The sequence below is a fragment of the Hylobates moloch genome, unplaced genomic scaffold (genome assembly GCF_009828535.3).
Source record: "Hylobates moloch isolate HMO894 unplaced genomic scaffold, HMol_V3 SCAFFOLD_31, whole genome shotgun sequence".
NCBI lineage: Eukaryota > Metazoa > Chordata > Mammalia > Primates > Hylobatidae > Hylobates > Hylobates moloch.
The window spans coordinates 1,432,309-1,447,111 of record NW_026652306.1 but is presented as its reverse complement, the minus strand read 5'-3'; positions in this window follow the sequence as shown (position 1 = coordinate 1,447,111).

Here is a 14,803-nt window from a genome sequence, read left to right as displayed (position 1 = left end):
AAAGTTGAACTGACAGGGAGAACTTTATGAGATTAGTGATACACTATTTTCTGATCCACTGCTAAGTTCTCTTTGAGAGATGTATGTGTCCAAGAGAGCTCCACTGTTTTTTTTTTTAATTTTTTTGAGATGGGGTCTTGTTCTATCGCCCAGGCTGGAGTGCAATGGCATGATCTCAGCTCACTGCAACCCCCTCCTCCCAGGTTCAAGCCATTTTCCTGCCTCAGCCTCCCAAGTAGCTGGGATTACAGGCGCCTGCCACTACATCCATCTAATTTTTTGAGTTTTTAGTAGAGATGGGGTTTCACTATGTTGGCCAGGCTGGTCTCGAACTCCTGACTTCATGATCCACCCACCTCAGCCTCCCAAAATTCTAGGATTACAGGTGTGAGCTACTGCACCCAGCCAAGAGCTGCACTCTTCTGGCAGGAGTTAGCCTTTTATGCAGTGGTGAAAGAAAAGCTATGATGCTCCCACTGGTATAAAACTTACTTCTGAAGATCACTTCTGAAGATCACTGCCATCATCTCTTGAACTATCTGGTCATGGTTATGTATCCATACACCATTTGCAGTTTTCAGTTTCTAACTCCTCATTGGATCTAAAGTCACTTCATTTAACTATACTGAAGGGCTAATTGAAGAGCAACTCCTGTCTTGAAGGCATCCCAGGCAACTCAGTTAACTTCACCTATGTATTAATTCTAAAATATATTTTAGTCATATTTAAAAGATGGGCACAGCACACATATTTTATCTAAAGAAAAATAAAATATAGCTAGTGGTATTTTTCTTCTTTTTTTTTTTTTTTTTTTTTTTTAAGACCCTGGCCCAGTTGATGAACCACTATTTGTTAGATACTTAAGTTTACCTGGACTTGACTGAGCACAGTAGTTCAGGTCAGTGTGGGGGAGACAGAACAGACAATCAAAACTTAAAATGACAACTGACATGCCATAATAAAACTATATAAACGTGTAGAGACGTGTAAACTTCACTCTGAAAATAGGGTAGAAATAGGGGGAAAGAAGGCTTTGAAAAATGGCAATACTTTGGCACTGTTGCAAAAGATAATGAATTTTTCAGGTAGGCAGGGTGAGTGGGGCTTTTCAGGTGGAATGAATAGCTCAAGCTAAAAGAGAAAACATAGTTATTAGGTGGCTATTGTTAGCTCATAGTGTGTTAGAGAAGCAATTACAGGTGAAACTAGAGAGGTAAGCTTGGACAAGAACATGGATATAACTCAGGAATTTAAAATTCTTACTTTGGGAAAACAGGAGTTGTTAGCATGTTTTAATCAGCAGAGAATATGGAAAAAGTGTACCTTTTCTTGGTTATTCAAAGGGTAACAAGAAAGTTACCTAAAATGAGTACAACATATGAGACAATACAACACTTACACAGCTGGCACAATAATAGGTATTACATTAGCATTTATTCTTTTTCTCAAGGATAAATTTTGAGACACCAAGTTTTTCTTTTAGAAAAACATACTAAAACAACAGAGCCATTTTAACAGTACCTGAATGATAGCACCCATTCTAAAGATTTTCAGTATGTGATTGTGCTATGTAGACAATTCATGGCAAGACAATTTGTTAATAATAGCTTCCATATAATTGAGCACTAGCATTGAGCAATATTCTATGCATTATTTTCCTGTATCAGCTTATGTAATCCTCAAAGAAGGCAACATTATGATTATCTAAATTTTACAAATGTGGAAACAGAAGCCCAAAGTCAGGAGTTAGCTAACTTATTCAAATTCACTAACTATTAAGTATATAAATATGACAAGATTTTAACAGGTCAACCCTTTAACCACAATTCATACTACCCTTCAAATGTTCTACTAGAGAGGTAGACACATTTATAATTCCATATATGGGTTACTTTCATACCTCAAGTAATGGAATATTTTTCTACCTTTCCAAAACCATATTCATCATCAAGAACTTTAAGGCATCTTTTAAGGCTCAAATCAAGAGCCACCACTTATAGGAAGTTTCTTTTGCACTGCCTTCTAAAAACGTAATTAATTTATCCTTATTCTGCATTCCTTCTTCTATTTGTTTATTCACTGTTTTGTACATTGAATAGAGTATGCTATTTATCTATCAAATGGATATTATTTAGTACCTTTTCTATATGTGTTACTGTGGTAGATTTCTACTTTCTGTGGAAGAACTATGATTAACACTAATTGAGTTTTGTCTTTATCATGAATATCTTATATGTTATTTATTGTGTTTTGTATTATCTTTAAGAGAAACGTATGTGCAATACTAAATGAGTATGTAATAAATTTTATATAATGAATAAAGTCACTCAAATTCATTAGCTCAATGCCCCAGAGAGTGAGTATAACCTTGAAAGGGCCTTGGATTGATTTGTAATATAGGTGCATCACATTCCCATGACAAACTTTAATGGAAGAAAAACACAGTAGAGAATTATAGCTGTTTAGTTGTATGTATTTTTGATAAAATGTTGATTTGTTTCTTGAGACAATTCCTACCTTATCACTTACAGGGGAGGAACTCTATGCTTGCATGAATCTCTTAAGTTTCTTTTTCATTTTATGGTGAACAGTGAGTTACTATCTGGTATTAAAACAGTGACACAACTGTAGAAGCATGGCTAGGCATATATACTCTACCATCTACTACCATTGAATCCTAATATTATCAGACCTGTGCAATTTAATGGAATTTAATTTAAAATGTATATACATGCATATATAAACATTAACATATACATACATTATATTTGTGTGCATGTGAGTGTATGGATGTATATTTCTTTTATAGGCATACACACACATAATTTTAGTGAGCCTTCTCTTTTCAGGATAGCTCTCAGAATACAGAGATACAAGTATTTGAGTGGATTGCTCTTGGCCACATCCCCACAGAAAAATTTGCTTTCTAATTTGTAAAATTATAACATTAACTTCATGTATGTACCCAACTTTTAATGACTAACAGCTTTGTATAGTAGTCAGATGAAGATATTAATTTATTTTGAGCTAAATATTTTCACCAAACATGGGACTCAGCCTGTGCGTGTGCATATATGTATGGTGGGGTGAGAAAGAAGAGGTGGGCTGCTTTAGGCTATTGGAAAATTTATCCCAGCTGCATCAGAGATTGGGACTGGGAAGTAATAAAATAATAAAAATACCAAACTTTTTAAAGCCTCTACTATTACAAGTACCAAATATTTGAGATCTATTCACTGCATGCAATTTTACTACCTTCTTCTACTTAAGGAGTACTTGCTGGGCAGTCATAAAAAGGTCAACTCTATCTCTGTGCTAGTTATGCTACAGTACAGGCAAAAAATAATTATAGCACCTGGGGTTTTACAGTGAAACTGGTAATTGGTCTAAGTAAATAGAGAGGAAATGAAGGTTGATGCATTAGGATAAAGGCCCATAGTCATGAGTATATATCATCAACTTCATCACAAACAAAAGAAGGCACGATACATGTATACTAAGTTATCATGATGATTATTCATTTATTCATCATGAATTTTAAACAACTACTGTATATGGAATATTGTAATAAGGCTTGTGACATATACAAAAATAAGACCTGATCAAAGTGATCATGAGGCGTTCCCATTAGAAGAGAACTAATAGACCTTTGTCAAATGCATAGTTTGTGAATATTTTCTCCCATTTTGTAGGCTCTCTGTTTACTGTGTTGATATGTCTTTCGCTGTGTGGAAGCTCGTTAGTTTAATTATGCCTCACTTGTCAATTTTTCTTTTTGTTGCAATTGCTTTTCAGGACATAAACATAAATTCTTTGCCAAAATCGATGTCAAGAAGAGTATTTCCTAAGTTTTCTTCTGGGATTTTTATAATTAGAGGTCTTACATTTAAATCTTTAGTCCATCTTAATTTTTGTACATGGTGAAAGATAGGGGTTCAGCTGTGTTCTTTACATGGCTATCTAGTTGTCCCAGCACCATTTATTGGATAGGGAGTCCTTTTCCCAGTGCTTACTTTTGTCAATTTTGTTGAAGAACACATGGTTTCAGGTATGTACCTCCATTTCTGGATTCTCTATTATTTTCCACTGGTGTATGTGTCTGTTTTTGTATCAGTACCACGCTGTTTTGGTACTGTAGTCTTATAGTATAGTTTGAATTCAGATAATGTGATGCCTTTAGCTTGGGTTTCCTTTTTTTTTTTCTTAGGATTGCATTAGTTCTTTTCCGGTTCTGTACAAATTGTAAATTTTTTTTTTTCTATTTCTGTGAAAAATAATGTTGGTATTTTGATAGGAATGGCATTGAATCTGTAGATTGCTTTGAATGGTATGGCCATTTTAATGATACAGATTCTTCCAATCCATGAGCATGGAATACTTTTTCCATTTATTTGTGACATTCCTTATTTCTTTTTTTTTTTTTTTTTGAGACAGAGTCTCGCTCTGTCACCCAGGCTGGAGTGCAGTGGCGCAATCTCGGCTCACTGCAAGCTCCGCCTCCCGGGTTCACGCCATTCTTCTGCCTCAGCCTCTCCGAGTAGCTGGGACTACAGGCGCCCGCCACCACGCCCGGCTAATTTTTTGTATTTTTAGTAGAGACGGGGTTTCACCGTGGTCTCGATCTCCTGACCTCGTGATCCGCCCGCCTCGGCCTCCCAAAGTGCTGGGATTACAAGTGTGAGCCACCGCGCCCGGCCGACATTCCTTATTTCTTTTCAGCAGTGTTTTGTAGTTCTTTTTAGAGATCTTCCACCTCCTTGGTTAGATGTATTCCCAGATAGTTCATTTTTTTTGATGTTGCTACTGTAAATGCCACTGTGCTCTTGATTTGGCTTTCAGTTAGGTCATTATTGGTGTGTAGCAATGCTACTGATTTTTGTACAGTGATTTTGTATCATCAAAGTTTACTGAAGTTGTTTCTTGGGTCTACAAGCCTTTTGGTGGAGTCGTTAAGGTTTCCTAGGCAAATAATCATATAATCAGCAAAGAGAGATAGTTTAATTTCTTATTTTTTCATAAAAAGTATATTTATTTATTTTACTTTATGTTCTGGGATACAAATACAGAACGCGCAGTTTTGTTACATAGGTATACACGTGTCATGGTGGTTTACTGCACCTATTAACCTGTCATCTAAGTTTTAAGCCCATCATGCATTAGCTATTTGTCCTAATGCTCTCCTTTGCCTTGTCCCCTACCCCCAACTGGCCCTGGTGAGTGTTGTTCCCCTCCCTGTGTCCATGTGTTCTCACTGTTCATCTCCCACTTATGAGTGAGAACATGTGGTGTTTGGTTTTCTGTTCCTGTGTTAGTTTGTTTAGGATGCCTTTTTTTTTTTTTTGAGATGGAGTCTCGCTTTGTCGCCCAGGCTGAAGTGCAGTGGTGTGATCTCCACTCACTGCAAGCTCTGTCTCCCGGGTTCAACCCATTCTCCTGCCTCAGCCTCCCAAGTAGCTGGGACTACAGGTGCCCACCACCATGCTTGGCTAATTTTTGGTAGTTTTGGTAAGGACAGGGTTTCACCATGTTAGCCAGGATGGTCTCGATCTCCTGACCTCGTGATCCGCCCGCCTCGGCCTCCCAAGCCTTTTATTTTTCTCTTACCTGATTTCTTTGGCTAGGACTATGTTGAATAGGAGCAGTGAAAATGGGCGTCCTTGTCTTGTGCCAGTTCTCAAGGAAAATGCTTCTAGCTTTTGCCTGATCAATATGGTATTTGCTGTGCATTTGTCCTGGTTACCCCTTATTATTTTCAGGTCTGTTCCTTTGATGCCTAGTCTGTTGAGGATTTTGATCATGAAAGTAAGCTGGATTTTACCAAAAGCTTAATCTGTGTCTGTTGGGATGATCATACAGTTTTTGGTTTTAATTCTGTTTATCTGGTGAATCACATGTATTGATTTGCATATATTGAACCAATCTTGCATCCCAGGAATAAGCTTACTTGATTGTGGTGAACTTACTTTTTGATGTGCTACTGGATTCAACTTGTTATTATTTTGTTGAGGGTTTTGTGTCTAGGTTTATCTATTGGCCTGTAGTTTTCTTCTCTTTCTTTTTTTTTTTTTGTCTCTGCCAGGTTTTGGTATCAGGATGATGATAACTTCATGGTCTAACATTCAGAATCTATGAGGAACTTACACAAATCAAAAAGAAGGAAACAAATAATCCAAGTAAAAAATGAGCAAAGGACATAAAGAGATACTTCTCAAAAGAAGGCATTTACGGGACCAATAAGCAAATGAAAAAATGCTAATCATCACTAATCGTCAGAGAAATGCAAATCAAAACCATGATGAGATGCCAACTCACAGGAGTCAGAATGGAGATCATTAAAAAGTCAAAAAATAAAATAAAATAAAATAAAATAAATAACATATGCTAGCAAGGCTTTGAAAAAAAGAGAATGTTTATACACTGTTAGTGGGAATGTAAATTATTTCAGCAACCATGGAAAGTAGTGTGGAGATTTTTCAAAGAACTCTAAATAAAACAGAATTACCATTAGACCCAGCAATCCAATTAGTGGGTATATACCCAAAGGAAAATAAATCATTCTACCAAAAAGTCACATGAACTCATATGCTCATTGCAGTGGTATTCACAATAGCCAAGACATAGAATCAACCTAATATCCATTTATGGTGTATTGGATAAAGTATGTGGTACATATACACATCATGGGATACTAAACAGCCATAAAAGAAGAAAATCATATCCTTTGCAGCAACATGAGTGCAGCAGGAGGCCATTGTCCTAAGTGAATTAACACAGGAACAGAAAACTAAATACCACATGTCCTCATTTATAAGTGGGAAATAAATATTGGGTACACATTGATGTAAAGATGGGACTCTTAGAGGATAGAGGGAGGAGGGGGTGTTGGCTGAAAAACCGCCTATGCTCACTACCTTGGTGACAGGATCATCTGTACTCCAAGCCTGTGTTACACAATATGCCCATGTAACAAACCTGCACGTGTACCCTCTGTATCCAAAATAAAAGCTGAAAAAAAGGAGATAATACATATTACTGAAATTCAGTGTTGAGAAAAATAAATTTTAATCCTTTATTAAAATTTTAAGTCAAAGGATATGACACTTAAATGAATAATTATTTCCATATCTTTTAGAAAATCTTTGAGTGTTATGCATTCATTCATCATTTTAAGCATCTACGATATTACTGCAAAATACTAGAATGAATTTTGTTGACATATTAGAGTTGCAAAAATGTGAAAGAAGTAGTGAAAAGCTCACACTGAAAAAAATGTAAAACATTCAAGATGTACAGCATTTCAGCTTAGTCTTGAAAGATGAAAAATAATTAGAAAAAAATGGAAATTCCATGTTAAGAGATTATGTAGACAAAGGCACAGAGATTTTCTTGAAAGTTTATGCCATGTTCACTGTTATGGAATCAGAGGGTACACAGATGAAAGAAGCTATAGATGATGATATTGAAAAGAAAGTTTGGAGCCAAATCTTTGAAAGCTTTATGACATGGAAATCATTGTCCAGTTTGTTCTGTAGATAAAAGTAAATCCAGTAAGAAGTATGTTCTTCAAATCAAGGTAATATTTGTTGAGTATTCTGCAGACAAAGGCACAAAGGAACAACAAATAAATGTTAAGGGTGTAAATTATTGCAAATAGTAATGGCATCAGAATATTGGTTGTGGAATTAAGAGATGCAGAACTGAATTTCTGTGCCAGTATATTTGGAGTTTCATAGATCTGAGCACAACCACACAGAATAGCATAATTTATTCCAAAAGTCAGCAAGCTTTTATCTGTAAAGGGTCAAATACTATATATTTTAGGCTTTGAGAGCACTATATTATGTGTTGTTACTACTCTGCTTTTGAAGCAAATGAGTTTAGAAATAAAAGTGAAACATCCATCTCCTGGCCATCTTTATTTTTATATATTTATATTTTATATTTTTCTTTATATTTTTCCTTCACAGGAGATTAAAAAACTAGCTTTCTAGCTTTCAAGGTGAACATCTCAGAGCACAAAAGAACAGTTATGGTTAAGAAGGCAGAGACACTTTGGGAGGCCGAGGCGGAAGGATCACAAGGTCAGGAGATCGAGACCATCCTGGCTAATACGGTGAAACCCTGTCTCTACTAAAAATACAAAAAATTAGCCGGGTGCGGTGGCTGGCGCCTGTAGTCCCAGCTACTCAGGAAACTGAGGCAGGAGAATGGCGTGAACCCGGGAGGCGGAGCTTGCAGTGAGCAGAGATAGCGCCACTGCAGTCCAGCCTGGGCGAAAGAGGGAGACTCCGTCTCCAAAAAAAAAAGAAGGCAGAGACAGCCATTTGTGATTTGTAATTAAGTGCATCAAGGAGAATAATCAAACATCTGACAGAAATCTTCCTTTGGGGAAAGGGAGTGGTTCAAAAACTTTTTGTTAAAGAAGGCCAGACCAATCTAACTATTAAGGCAGCCACTCTAAATGAACCTTTGTATTCTTTCTGAAATGCATTAACAATGTTCATTCAGTTGGTATGGACTTAAGAGTAACAGCAATTATACAGAATTTCTATTTGAAGGATTTTGAACTATGCCATGCAGGCTATGTTAACGATAAAGTTATGGCTACTGAGGTGAACTCATCTAACTTACATGAGAGCCTTAATATAAACAGCCAACCAAGAGAGATACACAGACATGCAAATATTTGCAGGGGAACTTATTACATTCTGTATGCGAAAACGGATTAAAGTAGAGGAAAATGTACATAAGCCTTTCAACAGTGAAAAACATTAACTAAAAAACAAAGCTGTCAAAAAGCATATTCCCAAGAAGGTGCAGGATGATTACAGGTTCCCAGAGCTGCAAAGTGAATCACATAAATTTTATTTTGTTATTTAGTTGCTGTGAGCCAAGCCTTTCTAGAAGATCAGGAAATATTTCCTTTCCTTTGTAAATGTTACCTTCACTTTATTTATTTGAAGCAACTGTTGGGAAACAATGAAACTTCGAGCCTACTTGAAGATACTAGATTTGTATTAATCAAAAATTTATTTGCCTATACTGGCATAATAGGCCCATAAGGGAAATTAGTGGACTAGGAAAGATTGAAGAAAAGCAGCATTTGTCTAGTCTAGACAGCCCCGAGAAAGTTCAGTTCTAGGTATGGCTCTCAGCTTTGTCATTATTAACACTTTTGTTAATATAATGACCTAATTTAATTCTGAATTTCCAAGTTAGATGGATAATTTACCTGAGCTGCTCTCTCTCACGGCTCTAAAAGACAACTTTCTGCTTTTGGGGATCAATGCAACTACAGTTTTCTTAAATTCACATTTTCATGTAACATCCAATGCTAAGACATGTCTGTACCAGTTTGATCATTCCAGGACAATAGACAATATTTCAATGCCTAAGTAAAACAGATTTAATTGCTAAACAAGATTTCAAGGAACTGAAGTTCATTTTAATCACAAACAAGCTGCAAGGCAATTTTCAATTACAGCAAGCTTTTTATTTTTCTCCAGCTGTGTGTCCCTGCTGATTCCTGAAATTACATGTTAAGTTGTCCCAGATTTTGAAGTGGTGTACCTACTGAGGTTTTTCTTTTGTCAGTTGATGAAGTATCTGTGATTAGAACTTAAATAAATTGGCATTTATAAGATGCATTACCCCACCCTGTATATTTTAAGACATGATGATTGAGCATGAAGGAAGTCTGAGATATTCCCCAGTGAAAAGAGTATTCCTAATTAAGCTGCTGGTGTTGCAAGTATTCACCTCTTCCGCGGGAACATCAAAAGATAATATGGGAACAAAGCCCTAGAAAAAGAAATCTGTTGGGTATTAGACAATCAGGTCAATAATGCATTGTATTTTCAAAGTTCTACGAAGTTCCAACTTTTAGGGAAGTTTGCCATTTGAAGCTCAGTGTTTGTATCCTGTATTAATTGTTTTACTACAAAGCCTGAATGGGAGGAAAGTTGATCCAGATGTACTTAAATTTAAAAAGACCAAAGGAAATCTGTTTCTTAAGATAAATCAAAGATAGCATTCTTTAAAGGGATGAGAGAATAATGTTAATGGAACCCAGAAAAAACAAACCAACTTGCAGTTTGGCTTTCCTTCCTAAGCTAATTGCTATTTCTCTGTTGCTTCTCCTTTGCCTCTTTATTTACTCAATAATCACTCACTAAATATGTAATTGGCAGTTACATGAAAAGGTTTTTATCACTTTTGCTAAGTGTCGATCTATACAAACTTACAAGAGTGCAGGAGGCCGCCAACATAAGGTGAGAAGATCAAAAATACCCTGACAAGACAAAGTACAAAAATATCTCAATTAGATAGAGAAAAATTATATTAGCTCACTCTAAGTGAAATTTCTTATCTTTTTGAACAGACATGAAGTAGGGGGGAGGTGGCTTATCCTAGAATTCACAGAATAGCATAAAGCCACAAAGGAAAAAGGGAAATAGCAATTGTATTTCAGGATTTTAAGTAACAGCTTTTAGACTCACTGTTGATTGCAAATGGTAGGTCAGCGTATAATTATGAAAGACTGCTCTCAGCAATGAAAATCACTGAGAAGATTTAACAAGAACACTTTTTTAAAAAAAATTCTTAGGAAAGTAATTGAGTTGTACTATCTATATATATTATAGGAGTTGGAAAACAGGAACAGGAAAGGCACTTGGGAGGAATTTTTCTAAAATTCAGAGTTACTTAATGGCTGATGTAGATGTTGACTACAATAGTTAATGGATCTGTAGGTGTTGACTGTGAGACTTCAGGATAAGGGATAAAATTGGAAAGTGTGTAAAGAAATAAACAACTAGAAAGATGTGTTGATGGGTTGGAAAACAATGCAAATTAAATTACATTATATATGACATCACCTTGAGTTTGAAAATCCAAAGCCATCTTATTTTTCTTGTGATAAATTGTCTTGACCAAATATTATATATTAAAAGGCAAGTAAAACATTAAAATATTGTACAAGTGTGATTTTTCTTAAGTTATGACTTTGGAGATGCAAAAAACAGACACTATTTTTTTCTTTTTCTTTTTTTTTATTATACTTTAAGTTCTGGGATACATGTGCAGAACGTGCAGTTTTGTTACATAGGTATACACATGCCTTGATGGTTTGCTGCACCCATTAACCCGTCATCTACATTAGATATTTCTTCTAATGCTATCGCTCCCCTAGCTCCCCACTGCCCAACAGGCCCCAGTGTGTGACGTTCCCCTCCGTGTCCATGTGTTCTCACTGCTCAACTCCCACTTATGAGTGAGAACATGTGGTGTTTGGTTTTCTGTTCCTGTTAGCTGGCTGAGAATGATGGTTTCCACCTTTATCCATGTCCCTGAAATGGACATGAACTCATCCTTTTTATGGCTGCATAGTATTCCATGGTGTATACATGCCACATTTTCTTTATCCAGTCTATCATTGATGGGGCATTTGGGTTGGTTCCAAGTCTTTGCTATTATGAACAATGCTGCAATAAACATGCATGTGCATGTGTCTTTATAGTAGAATGACATAATCCTTTGGTTATATACCCAGTAATGGGATTGCTGGATCAAATGGTATTTCTGGTTCTAGATCCTTGAGGAATTGCTACACTGTCTTCCACAATGGTTGAACTAATTTAAACCTCCACCAACAGTGTAAAACCATTCCTATTTCTCCACATCTTCTCCAGCATCTGTTGTTTCCTGACTTTAGTTATTGCCATTCTAACTGGTGTGAGATGGTGTCTAATTATGGTTTTGATTTGCATTTCTCTAATGACCGGTGACTATGAGCTTTTTTTCTTGTGTTTGTTGGCTGCATAAATGTCTTAAGAAGTGTCTGTTCATATGCTTTGCCCACTTTTTGATGAGGGTGTTTGTGTTTTTCTTGTAAATCTGTTTGTTCCTTTTAGATTCTGGGTATTAACCCTTTGTCAGATAGATTGCAAAAATTTTCTCATTCTGTAGGTTGACTGTTCACTCTGATGATAGAAACTTTTTTCTATAAAACCTGGGTTATTTTTCTGTCAAGTTCCCCTATTCATTTCCCTACACCAGAATCACCAACAATAACAACTTAAGAGCTACCCCTAAGAACATGGATATCAAGATTGCATGAAGATTTATGAATTCTAAAGAGTGTTTCTTGACACTGAAGCCAGCTAAACTAACTTTGCAGAAATGCTCAAAATGTTTGTAAATTTTAATTTATACCAAAATTTCCGTTTCAAAATGCCACCTAATCTTCCTGAATGAGTTCTGTGTTATACAACTTTATTCCAATTTCCATGTGACTCTGCATCTTATTTGTTTCTAATTCATACATTTGTGACATATGGCTTCATATTCCACGATCTACTGAATGTCTATTTTTTAATCATTATTTCTAATTTAATTTGATATTTTTATTGCAGTCAAACTATATAAGGATTATTCTTTTAAAAATGAATACATGGATGCCAAATGAAATACACATACATATGGATTGCGGCATGCAACTGTATCACTTGTATGTGTGGGTGTAGGTGCACTTAAAATCAAAGTGGGATGGCACAGGAAGAAATGCCTGAAGAAAGTACTGATCATTTGGCAGACATTTGAATGTTTCAGTTTATCAGAATATCTATAAGGAAATACCTTTTTTTCATCGTAGCCCTAGTTACTTCCTCATTGTCTCCCTATATTATTTTTAAGTAATCTCAGTTCTTGTGAATTAATTCAGCTTCCATGCACTTTTAAACTGTGTGTAAAAACCTAATAATTAACAAATGGTAATGTGAAAAACAGTGCTCACAGATATTTTATTTTTAAACTGTTGCCCATTGACATTACTTTGTGAGAATTATTTCTTTATTTTATGCTAAAAAGTCACTAAGTAGTGCATACTCCTGTTCACTCAGATTGAAAAACCAACAAAAATCATCTAAAACTTCAATTGAATAAATCTATTGCAACTGGATACAGGGACTTTTGATCAAAATATTCTCTTTCTTCATTAATTTCTACTTTCTGCAAACTTATCAATTAGGTATTTTATGTTTGTATATTATATACAGTACGAGTCAATTTATGTGTGCCTGTGTGTATATATGAAATTAATCTCATAAGAACTAGCTTTAGCGTGAAATGAATATCAACTTACTATGTTTTCGAAGTTCATATTTCACTGACAGACCTATTCTGTCAGTGACTATTTTAATCATGAATTTTAATAAGTAATTCTTGTTATAACTGCCAGTATAATACCTATTTTTGGCATCATAAACTTTCTTAGAAGAGACAGGGTGAATCATAAATAACCTAAACTGTAACTTAACTTCTATTAGGTCGCAGTGCTTTGTAAAATACTCAATAAATATTAGATTTTTAGTATTTTTACTTGTGTTATTCTGATATGGTTTGGCTCTGTGTCCCCACCCAAATCTCATGTTGAATTGTAATTGCCATGTGTTGGAGGAGGGGCCTGGTGGGAGATGACTGGATCATGGATGCACACTTTCCCCTTGCTGTTCTCAAGAAAAGGGGTGACTTCTCACAAGATCTGGTTGTTTTAAAAGTTTGTAAGCGCTTCTTTCTTTCTTCTGTCTCCTGCTCCAACATGTGAACATGCGCTTGCTTCCCATTCACCTTCTGCTAAGACTGTATGTTTTCTGAGGCTTCCAAGCTATGTTTCCTGTATAACCTGTGAAACCGTGAGTCAATTAAACCTTTTTCTTCATAAATTACTCGGCCTCGGGTAGTTCTTTATAGAGTGTGAGAACAGACTATACACATTCCTATCAAAAAAAGTAAACGAAACAGTAAAATAACCTATGATATCACAATGAAGATATTAATATGGATTTTATGTTTGCAATAGGCAAACACAAACCGTGTTAACTTTTAAATATAAATCTCCATTATCAGTCAGTCTTCATGGTTGTATGCAAGGAAATCTAAGTCTAGTTAGTTTAAGAGGAGAATGAATATTGAATATTGAAGAATACTGAATAGTTAAAAAATTCATAGAGTAGATGGAGGACCAAGCTTGAAAAATATTCAGGGACTGAGGGAAAGCTTACTAACGTAAAACAAATAGGAAATCAAGTCAAAATAAATGGTAAAGACTCTGCAGATAACATAGATACCATTAGCTTATTTTCATTTCATTACAAACTGCATCATTCTACAAGGGTCGTGTGATTTCTCTGTTTTCCTCGGTATTCATACCATGGTCTCAAAATTTACAGTACCTAACAGGAGCATCTTACTGGTCAAGCCTAGGACATGTGCCTGCGACAGGGCAACTAGAGAGAAGAAATACCTACCATCTTCCATTTGAAAAATTTGGTCTTGGGCTGGGCGTGGCGGCTCACGCCTGTAATCCCAGCCCTTTGGGAGGCTGAGGCAGGCGGATCACGAGGTCAGGAGATAGAGACCATCCTGGCTACCATGGTGAAACCCAGTTTCCGCTAAAAATACAAAAAATTAGCCGGGCTTGGTGGCAGGTGCCTGTAGTCCCAGCTACTCGGGATGCTGAGGCAGGAGAATGGCATGAACCCAGGAGATGGAGCTTGTAGTGAGCCGAGATCGTGCCACTGCACTCTAGCCTGGGCAACAGAGGGAGACTCCATCTCAAAATAAATAAATAAATAAATAAATAAAAATAAAAGAAAAATTTGGTCTTGGAACAGCACTAAATCTAAAAAAGGGATGCCTAGGCCGGGCGCGGTGGCTCACGCTTGTAATCCCAGCACTTTGGGAGGCCGAGGCAGGCGGATCACGAGGTCAGGAGATAGAGACCATCCTGGCTACCATGGTGAAA